Genomic DNA, 11,333 nt, shown 5'->3' on the forward strand with positions numbered 1-11,333 from the left:
ACACGACATGGTCTCGAGGTAAAAATTCTAGAACTGAGCAAGGATCCACACGTACCCACGTCCATGTAACAAACTTTTGTTTCAATATGTGTGAAGAAAGAATGTTATAATTTAGACCGTAACTATTTGTTACACACTATATAAGTAGATAATGAAAGACAATTATTCTCAGAAGAATGTGTATGAATATTCGTCAGCGTTCTCTTTATGTACCATACGGAAACAAAGTGTGTGGATAATGTAGTAGCACATCAAAAGCTATACTGAAAAATATACATCTATGAGATTGTAATAACCGTTTAGAGAATGTTGATAAAATTAAGATAGCTCGAGAACACGGCAGGAATAAGTCTATTGCGTTTTCGTTTCATCTTTTCTTTTGTTCCTTACAACAAGTTTTTCAACAACAGATGTAAAGTGAATTACATCGTAAAGTTCCTACAGCAAAATAAAATTTATACACGTAAATGTAATATATATTTTCTGAAAATCAAGATTTAGTCGTTGGAAAACGTAGCGGGAAGCAACACAACACGGCTTTTTCAACGGCGACTTTTGTTCTTTTAGTTGCGATACAGCAAGAGTTCAGCGTTGTCACTCTTTGATAACATTTTTTTACAGGAAATTGCGAGATTTAATTTTCGTCGATGGCAAGCTCATTAAAAATGACCACGAGTGTTGGTTAAGACATGAGTCGCATAGCTCTTTCAAAGGAACTTACCTCAATCGATTTACAGGAAGGATGCTCAACCTCGTAATTTAGGATGGTCAGAGTAAATTAGGATGGCCGGACGGTGATATGTATCTACTTTTGGTAACTTTTCAGATTTTACACGTGGTATTTTGCCTTGACAAAGTTCGTAAGCTTGTCGTGTCATCTACATCTGCGTCTACATACATGCTCCGCAACCAAGCATATAGTGCACGGCGGAACGTTCCTTGAACGACTGCTAGTCATTCCCTTTCCTGTTCCAGTCGCCAATGCAGCGAGGGAAAAACTGACTGTCTGTACGCTTCCATAACAGCCCTGATTTCTCTTATTCTGTCTTCGCAGTTCTTACTCGAGTTTTGTGCTGGTATCAGTAGAACCGTCCTGCAGTCTGAGCAAATGCCTGTTCTCTAAGATTTCTCAATACTGAGCGTCGTCTTCCCTCCAGGGATTCACATTTGTATTCGTGCAGTATTTCTGTAATACTCAGTTCTTGGTAGAACTTACCGGTAACAGATCTAGCAGCGCATTTCTGGATTGATTCGATGTCTTTTATTAATTCCACCTGGTTGCGATCCCAAAAACCCGAGGAGTACTCAAGAGTTGGTCGCACAGGTGTTCTGTATGCGTCCGCTTTGCAGATGAGCTACACTTCCATAACGTTCTCTCAATTAACCGAATCAACCATCTTGCTTCTCTGCTACCGACCTTACGTGTTCGTTCCATTTCACATCACTTTGCGACTTTGGACCTGTGTCAAATAGCACACCAGTAATGCTGTATTCGAACATTACAGGATTGTTTTTCATACGCATCTTCATTAACTAAAATTTAAAAATAAAATGGTTCAAATGGCTCTGAGCACTATGGGACTAAACATATATGGTCATCAGTCCCCTAGAACTTAGAACTACTTAAACCTAACTAACCTAAGGACATAACGCAGATCCATGCCCGAGGCAAGATTCGAATCTGCGACCGTAGCTGTCACGCGGTTCCAGACTGTAGCGCCTAGAACCTCTCGGCCACACCGGCCGACAACTAAAATTTCTCCACATTTAGAGCAAGCTGCCGTTCATCATATCAAACAGAAATTCTATCCGAGTCATCCTGTGTCTTCCTACAGTAATTGAACGATGACGTTTTCTCGTACACTACACAGCCATCAACACAATAGCCACAGGCTGCTGCTCAGTCTATCCGTCACATCGTTTATGTACAGACCTACACAGAGCAACGTGGTCCTACCGCACCGTCCTGCGGCACTCCTTATTAAGCTTTAGTCTGTGGCTTGTAGTTTGTCACGCGACTGTGTAAATGCGGAGCCTACGAGATATACAGCCCTTGCAAAACTTGTGACGTCACACTAGTAGGTTTAAAGGCATCCAATAAAGGTCTTAATTTTTTCGTATGTATTTTAACGCGCAGAAATATGTATGTATTTTAACGCGCAGTTAATAATTATTAAACCCGAAATAGTTACTTGCTCCCCGCCGGAGATGGCTGCTGGCACTGGTATGGCCTGCAGTTTTACGTGCTGTGAAGTACGCCCCAGACGCCTGTCTTTCTCGTGTGCCTCGGCCGAAGGCGGGGTGAGGTACAGACGGCTCGTGGTTGCGGAAGTGTGGCTGTACTAAGGATCAAATCGAACAGGGAGTGAAGGAACGAGTCCGCACCGCAAAACCCAATGTCGCGTGTCGTCAAGGTCGCGCGGTAAACACGCTGTCCTCCAAAAAGTTGCTCTCGCGACGTAGGCCATGGCGTCACGACCCGTTTCGTACGCCGTGTTATCTAATCACTACCGACTAGCTACGTGGAATTCAAGTGTCGAAATTAGAATTTCATCTACAGTAAATGATTAGTCTACAAACAGACATTGTAATCGAACGCAAGCAGCGCAATGCAGAAATACGTAGTATTACGTAAGTCTTCATAGACCAACACTGCACTTAAAAAAAAATGTTCAAATGTTAGTGATATCTTATGGGACTTAACTGCTAAGGTCATCAGTCCCTAAGCTTACACACTACTTAACCTAAATTATCCAAAGGACAAACACACACACCCATGCCCGAGGGAGGACTCGAACCTCCGACGGGACCAGCCGCACAGTCCATGACTGCAGCGCCCAAGACCGCTCGGCTAATACCGCGCGGCTGCACTTAAAAATCGTGGTTCTTATATATCCCTTACTGTTATAAAGGGAAGACCAAAATTAGCACACTCGGGCGTCACAGCGCCATTCCTTGCATGACAAAAGCGCAAGAATGTTTTTAACGATATTTAGCAACGTGCCTATTTTCGGTAGAGAATTGCCGTCAAAGAAGGGCATTTGGAATCACTGTAATCGCATGTTCGGCAAGTACAATATGTATAGCAATGCTGCCCAATCAGTGTGGTGTGTAGCGTTTTGCGTTAGAATATTCGGCTTCGAAAATTCTGTTCCGGTCATTTAGTTTTCTAATTTTACATTGTGTCGCAGGATATTAGTTATGCAGCAATTACAGCAGATCTTACACAAAAAATACAATTATTTAATACCAACACAGAAATGAGAACACAATGAAAGACATGCTGTCACTGACGGTGTATTTAAAATAATATACCTGTCTGCTCTCACTAAATGTGGTATTTTAATATTTACGCAAAGTTCTGTTTTTGTGTGGTGTCTTATTTCGGACATGTTCGAATGAATATACACCATTTGTTTTTTTTAACCCGCGCCCCGTATATATACACTATGAAACTGAGGGTTTGGGTACGGAGTGGTTGGTTGGTTTAGGGAAGGAGACCAGACAGCGTGGTCATCGGTCTCATCGGATTAGGGAAGGATTGGGAAGGAAGTTGGCCGTGCCCTTTCAGAGGAACCATCCCGGCATTTGCCTGGATGAAACTGAAATTCAGCTATTAGCCTCCATCGGACATTGAAATAAATTCAGCGGCGACAGGTGAAAATTTGTGCCGGACCGAGACTCGAACTCGGATTCACTCTTTACGCGGTCGGTCGGCTTAACCGCTTCGGATATCCGAGCACGCTTCCAGTCCAACCCAAATTCCGCTCTTGTCGCATACTACATACATACCGTGCGCTGACCTTTACCTTAACTGCTCGCAACCTCACGCTGATTCCCGCATGAGGTCGGACGAAGAGTGCGTCAGGAAGATCAATCAACTATACTTATAAATATAGGAGCCTTGACGGCAATTAATAATCATTCATTGCAGATGCAGTCTTTGTCCGAACTCTTGCAGGAATCTGCATGAGGCCGCGAGGAGTGAGAGTAAAGGACAGGTGACGCTACGTAAGCAGTGTGCCACAAGAGCGGAATTTGGGTTGGACGGGAAACGTGCTCGGATAGTCGAAGCGACACTCATCTTACAGGGACAGGCAGTTTCTAGCCGCACGCGATTGAGAAGAAAACGGTGATTAAGGCGACTGCTCGTGCAAAGCGGAAATCCGCTTTTGAGTTCCAGTCTGGCAAAAATATTCACTTGTCGCCTCTGAATTCCTTTCACTGTCCGATTGCGGCTAATGTCGGACTTTCACTTTCGTCACAATAATTTCTGTAGCTATCTCTGTCCTATGACCGGTAATTTATTTTTAACTGATTATTTCTCTTCTTGAACATTTTTTACTTGTCTGACCAATAATTGTTATATTTAGCGTTTAAAAGACTCTACTTGTATGGTATGTATCATTTACGAAACAGTGTCACTACAGCATTATTGGCATATCAAAAGTAGAAAATTAAAAAAAAAAAGAAAAAAAAACAGCACAGTCGCGGAATCGAATTCGCGAACTCGAGTACTCTAACGCTAAACTCTACAAACTGCCGCAATTCGGCGACACTACCACAAGGTATTGATTGAAGGTGACGTGTGGATGTAGTGCCAATTGCCTTTTTTTTTTTTTTGACACCAATTTTCTTCCGATACAATGCTTTACTTTTTTTACGCAATGACTCGAGCTGTGGCATCCGAATGCGCGAGGTTCGACCTGGCCGGCTTCGCATGGGTAAGCACTAAGTCTTATCTCGCGCAGAGGTAGTAAATTACATACACAAACATTTCTCGTGAGTCAATCTGCCTATTAGCGAAAACCGTGTCGGGCCTGGTGGTCTAACGCTAACGCCCGTGCCTGAAAACCGGGATGTCGCGGGATCGAAGCCCCGTCGCAACACGAAAATTTTTAGCCTGTCTTTAATCTGGCCTTCACTTCTCAACGACGTGAGGATCCTCTAGGAACTCCGTCCGGTTCGGATTCCACGATAAATTATAGGTCCCCTTTCCACGGTTGGATAACTAAGGTAGGTTAGGGACAGGCAAGTCGTCGAAGTGTCGTTCAATTCAACTGCATCCGGTCAATGAGACACACGAAAATTACTATAGTGATAACCGTATCACAGTCCCTGCGATCAGCCCTCACATATCGATCGAAAAACGAGGCAGCTGACTTCAGTTCCTGATATGTGTATGTGTGTGTGTGTGTGTGTGTGTGTGTGTGTTTAACTACATAGGTCTCGCATTTCTGCCTATTTATGCAGATTCCTGGACAGCAAAATCAGTAATCATTGTATCAGCGTACAACTAGTTTCCACCGCTATCGTACGCCAATACATACAGTCGTTCGGCATGACTGATTGGGAGACCCCAGGAGACAGATTCAGTCACCTGAATTGGAAAGTTTTTTTCCTGTCCTTCGCGTACACTGGCACTTTTCGTGCGCGAAGTGTCAGATTTGTTTCTTAAGTGTATATGATACGTGGTGTGGGTTTACTGTGGTGTCATGTCTACGTTGTATGATGATGAGAGAAGGGAGAGAGTGCAACGGTGCCGGGACATCTGCTCTTCTCGAATACGACGAAGGGGCCGCCGAGTTTAACGTCCCCATCCGACGGACGGGTCACGATCAACAGTGTCGCATGCCCTCAGTTCATGAGGCACTGTGGAGAGGTTTGCAATTTAATCCAGGAAACTGGCGCAAAGACTGGTAGCTAGGGATTTTACGTCACCACCCCTCCTTCTCTCCTTTGCCGGAAAGGCAAAGGAAACCTGGTAGCAGCGTGTGACGCACCCGGCCGTGTACCCAACCAAGTACGGGCCAAGGCGGGCTTCGGAAATCGACAGGAACCTGTGTTTTCAACGAGTCAACGCCGTTGGCTGCCACTACATAAAGCAGATAATAACATCATGATTGAATTTTCTCACGTCTAAAATTAGAAGAACGATCAGTTTTGCTTGGTAAAACACTTCTGTAGCCAAGATCGCATAAATTATTCTTTATTTTTGACAACCGGTTTCGACAGATATAACTGTCATATTTTATCCTCAAAACTTTTTTTGCTACAAAACGTGTTCATTGTAAGTTAGAACGTCGTGCCATGTTGTCATTACGGTGCATAAAATGACTTTAGTCCTATGGCTCTGAGCGCTATGGGTCATGAGTCTCCTAGAACTTAGAACTACTTAAACCTAACTATAACCTACGGACATCACACACATCCATGCCCGAGGCAGGATTCGAACCTGCGACAGTAGCAGCAGCGCGGTTCCGGACTGAAGAGCCTAGAACCTCTCAGCCAGGGCGGCCGGCTTGTTAAGTCTTAAAAATCACAAATAGTATCGGACATGGCCATGTCCACAAGGTGCTTTATTTCTCACAAACGTTTGTATAATGTCCTATATTTCATCCAGCAATATGACATGAGGTTCTCCAATATGACATGAGGTTCTACATACAATGAATATATTTTGCAACAAAAAATTTTTTGAATCTCAGGAGACAATATTTATATCTGTCAAAAATAAAGAAGAATTTATGCGAACTTAATTCAAAAAATGGTTCAAATGGCTCTAAGCACTATGGGACTTAACATCTATGGTCATCAGTCCCCTAGAACTTCAAAATGGCTCTGAGCACTATGGGACTTAACATATATGGTCATCAGTCCCCTAGAACTTCAAAATGGCTCTGAGCACTATGGGACTTAACATCTATGGTCATCAGTCCCCTAGAACTTCAAAATGGCTCTGAGCACTATGGGACTTAACATCTATGGTCATCAGTCCCCTAGAACTTAGAACTACTTAAATCTAACTAACCTAAGGACAGCACACAACACCCAGTCATCACGAGGCAGACAAAATCCCTGACCCCGCCGGGAATCGAACCCGGGAACCCGGGCGTGGGAAGCGACCTTAGTTACAGAATGTTTTTAACAATTACATTTTTTTAGTTGCTTGAAGCAATATCATCGATATAAAAGTTACGAGTGTTAATCACTGCAGCAAAATACTCATATTTTTAAGCGAACAGTTGGTGATCCAACTGTTTATGAACTAACAACCTGTTACAAAACTAACAGAATTTTGTGTAAATTATTATGATCACGCTCCCTACCACAAAAAATATTACGCCAAAACAGCGATGCACGCAAACAATACGGAACTAAATCAAATTTGACTTCGAAGTTATACACTTATATACGGTGATTCAGCTGGCCCTACTGATGTCGCTTTATGCAACCCCACATGACAGAGTAATGCTGTTGGCCACTTCTCTCTGGAGATGTGAAGCACATCTGTCGCCTGTCTGGATACCATTCCTATTACATTAGTGATGCGGGTTGCCTAAAACGACGTCGGTAGGGGCAGCTGAATCATCTTGTACAACATACAAAAAGCCAAAGCTCCTTCTGCTGACCCTGTTGGGCCATTTAGTACCTACCGCCCGCCGTGTCATCCACTTCCAGTGGCGTCATTTACACAAGCTATGGAGGGGCATGGGGCCAGCCCATTTCGCTCCTGACTGCTGTCGGCTTTTCACACTTTGGGTCCACTAACTGTCTGCTAAGTAACTCCTCAAATAGCATCACAACGCTGGTGCAGTCCGTTCCAGGAATCGAACCCGTTTACTCTAAATAGCGGTCTTATGCATTTGCCACTGCCCTACGGATTGGACAGAACATATAGTCAGCATATTTCAAGAAGGGAAAGCAGAAAGGTGGAAGGAATATATAGAGGCTCTATACAGGGACGATGTTCTTGAGGACAATATTATGGAAAGGAATAGGATGTAGATGAAGATGAAATGGGAGATATGATACTGCGTGAAGAGTTTGACAGAGCACTGAAAGACCTAAGTTGAAACAAGGCCCCGGGAGTAGACAACATTCCATTAGAACTACTGACAGCCTTTGAAGAGCCAGTCCTGACAAATCCCTACCATTTGGTGAGCAAGATGTATGAGACAGACGAAATTCCCTCAGACTTCAAGAAGAATATAATAATTCCAATCCCAAAGAAAGCAAGTGTTGACAGATGTGAAAATTACCGAACTATCAGTTTAATAAGCCACAGCTGCAAAATACTAACGCGAATTCTTTACAGACGAATGGAAAAACTGCTAGAAGCCGACCTCGGGGAAGATCAGTTTGGATTTCGTAGAAATGTTGGAACACGTGAGGCAATACTGACCCTACGACTTATCTTAGAAGAAAGATTAAGGAAAGGCAAACCTACGTTTCTAGCATTTGCAGATTTAGAGAAAGCTTTTGGCAATGTTGACTGGAATACTCTGTTTCAATTCTGAAGGTCGCAGGGGTGAAATACAGGGAGCGAAAGGCTATTTACAACTTGTACAGAAACCAGATGGCAGTTATAAGAGTCGAGGGGCATGAAAGGGAAGCAGTGGTTGGGAAGGGAGTGAGACAGGGTTGTAGCCTCTCCCCGATGCTATTCAATCTGTATATTGAGCAAGCATAAAGGAAACAAAAGAAAAGTTCGGAGTAGGCATTAAAATCCATGGAGAAGAAATACAAACTTTGAGGTTCGCCGATGACATTGTAATTCTGTCAGAGACAGCAAAGGACATGGAAGAGCAGCTGAACGGAATGGACAGTGTCTTGAAAGGAGGATATAAGATGAACATCAACAAAAGCAAAACGATGATAATGGAATGCAGTCGAATTAAGTCGGGTGACGCTCCAGAAATGAGATGCTTAAAGTAGTAAATGAGTTTTGCTATTTGGGGAGAAAAATAACTGATGATGGTCGAAGTAGAGAGGATATAAAATGTAGACTGGCAATGGCAAGCAAAGCGTTTCTGAAGAAGAGAAATTTGTTAACATCGAGTATTGATTTAAGCGTCAGGAAGTCGATTCTGAAAGTATTTGTATGGAGTATGGCCATGTATGGAAGTGAAACATGGACGATAAATAGTTTAGACAAGAAGAGAATAGAAGCTTTCGAAATGTGGTGCTGCAGAAGAATGCTGAAGATGGGTGGATCACATGACTAATGAGGAGGTATTGAATAGAATTGGGGAGAAGAGGAGATTGTGGCACAACTTGACTAGAAGAAGGGAGCGGTTGGTAGGACATGTTCTGAGGCATCAAGGTATCACCAATTTAGTACTGGAGGGCAGCGTGGAGGGTAAAAATCGTAGAGGGAGACCAAGAGATGAATACACTAAGCAGATTCAGAAGGATGTAGGCTGCAGTAGGTACTGGGAGATGAAGCAACTTGCACAGGATAGAGTAGCATGGAGAGCTGCATCAAACCAATCTCAGTACTGAAGACCACAACAAGAACAATATTTCATATTAGCAGTGAACACTTTTTCGAGTATTTTCTGGAAAGTATTGCAAAAAATTAATAAAGGTGTTTAATGGAATAATACTTTCAACCACTGAGATTCTTTTTCCATGTCGCTGGATGCAAACTGCCACACGTATAAGATCTTCAGTTTGACCTCGTCAGCTGCCATCACTAGGAGGGACATAACAGGCAGTTAACTGCCAGATAGTAACAAATAACCTCGTTTATCCAGATGGTATTCCTAAAGTCCTTCCAGCAGGTTACGCTTGTTGTCGCTGCAACAGTCGTGTATAGCGACGTTCCCCCTGCGGCTACGTGAGCCGGCAGAGTTTGCGCCGGTTTATTGATGGCAGCGCGCCGTCAATGCCGCTTTACGCTAGTAAGCCCGTCCAGGCGTGTCTTATCGACTCGGCCGGCGCCGGTTTCCCTTCCCGCGGTATTTCGTTGCAAACACGCGCTGGCGGCTGTTGTCGCGGCGGACACAAATTACATTTGTCCCTGTAATTACCACGCATCAACGGTAGTTAACAAGGTGTGACACAGACAAGTACAGCGTAGCGACATACTCTCGTTTTATAAATTGAAACTCTTTTTTCTTGTTGCAGTCTATATTTATTTATGGTCCATACGCATTTCGCCTTTTACGTTAAGGCTTCTTCACTGGATTTATCTGGATGAATACAGTTTTGTTTTTATACGCGATACATATAGACTGAAAATTAAATCCGCTGAAGATGTCTTGATGTAAAAGGCAAAACATGTCTGGAATATACATATATATAAACTACATCAAGAACACGGCGTTTAAATTTGTTAAACGATTATTTACATACTTGCTGCGCATAGTGGCCAAACTTGTTTTAACGTTTATATATTTACAGCTTGCCTTCTTCTGGGTCAGAAATTGTCTTTATGAGTACAGCACAACATGAAAAACAACTGCAAGCATTCCCTTCAATAAAAACTCACCCTTTTCCATTAAAAAGAATGTATTGTTAATTAAAATTGTTCTTATACTCTTATTAACATTTAAATGAATTTTCTGTCGGCGACAGGCGGAGAGTGACAAAAATATTAAATAGGAAATACTTCCTTAATGTTCTACAAAATTATATATATATATATGTTGGTTACGAACAAGCTTTCGGTTTCTAAGGCCATCGACAGGTGGCAACTACATGTCAAAGACGTGCGACATATACTGTTATTACTTACACAGAAGATACAAAAATGATGCCGCGTACAGAGTGTATGCAATGCTTTTATTTGTGTATCATTACATTTAACAATCTATGACAAAGTTAAATTTACAATTGCACTTAATACTTGTATAACTACCGCGTCTAGAAATAAAAATGTGCGAGAAGTTTTCGAAATAGCGGATATAATCTTAGTGATGTGTGGAAGTGATTTCTCGACCACGAGAAGAAACAAAGAAATTCGCCTCATTGTTTACGCTAATACGGAAATGGCGGCGCCACCAGCGCAGACGCTGACATCATCTGTGATAGCATGACGTACGTGCCGACCAATCATAAGCCGTCTGCGGGCTACATAACTCCACCTCAGCAACAGGTACGACAGTCATCTGACGAAGACGGCGGTGCTAATCATTGCAAATTTGACATTTACCCAGAACTGATGTGGCAAGAAGTGCCGAGAATATTTTATACATGTACATACCTATTTGTCACATGTGTAGAATGTGCAATGTCGCAACCTGATTACTTAACGTCACAAACTTATTTCTCGTGTTGCAGCTGGACACCAGCTTTCTGGAATAGCAATGGCGTTCACATTGTGATTCTCCAGGAACTGAGGCCTGGCCTGCGCTGTTATACCTGTTCGACAATGCCAAGCTATTTTGTTTACAAAAATGGTTCAAATGGCTCTAAGCACTGTGGGACTTAACACCTGAGGTCATCAGCCCCCTAGACTTAGAACTACTGAAACCGAACTAACATAAGGACATCACACACGTCCATGCCAGAGGCAGGATTCGAACCTGCGACCGTAGCAGCAACGT

Source organism: Schistocerca cancellata, chromosome 2 (assembly GCF_023864275.1).
Source record: "Schistocerca cancellata isolate TAMUIC-IGC-003103 chromosome 2, iqSchCanc2.1, whole genome shotgun sequence".
Lineage (NCBI taxonomy): Eukaryota > Metazoa > Arthropoda > Insecta > Orthoptera > Acrididae > Schistocerca > Schistocerca cancellata.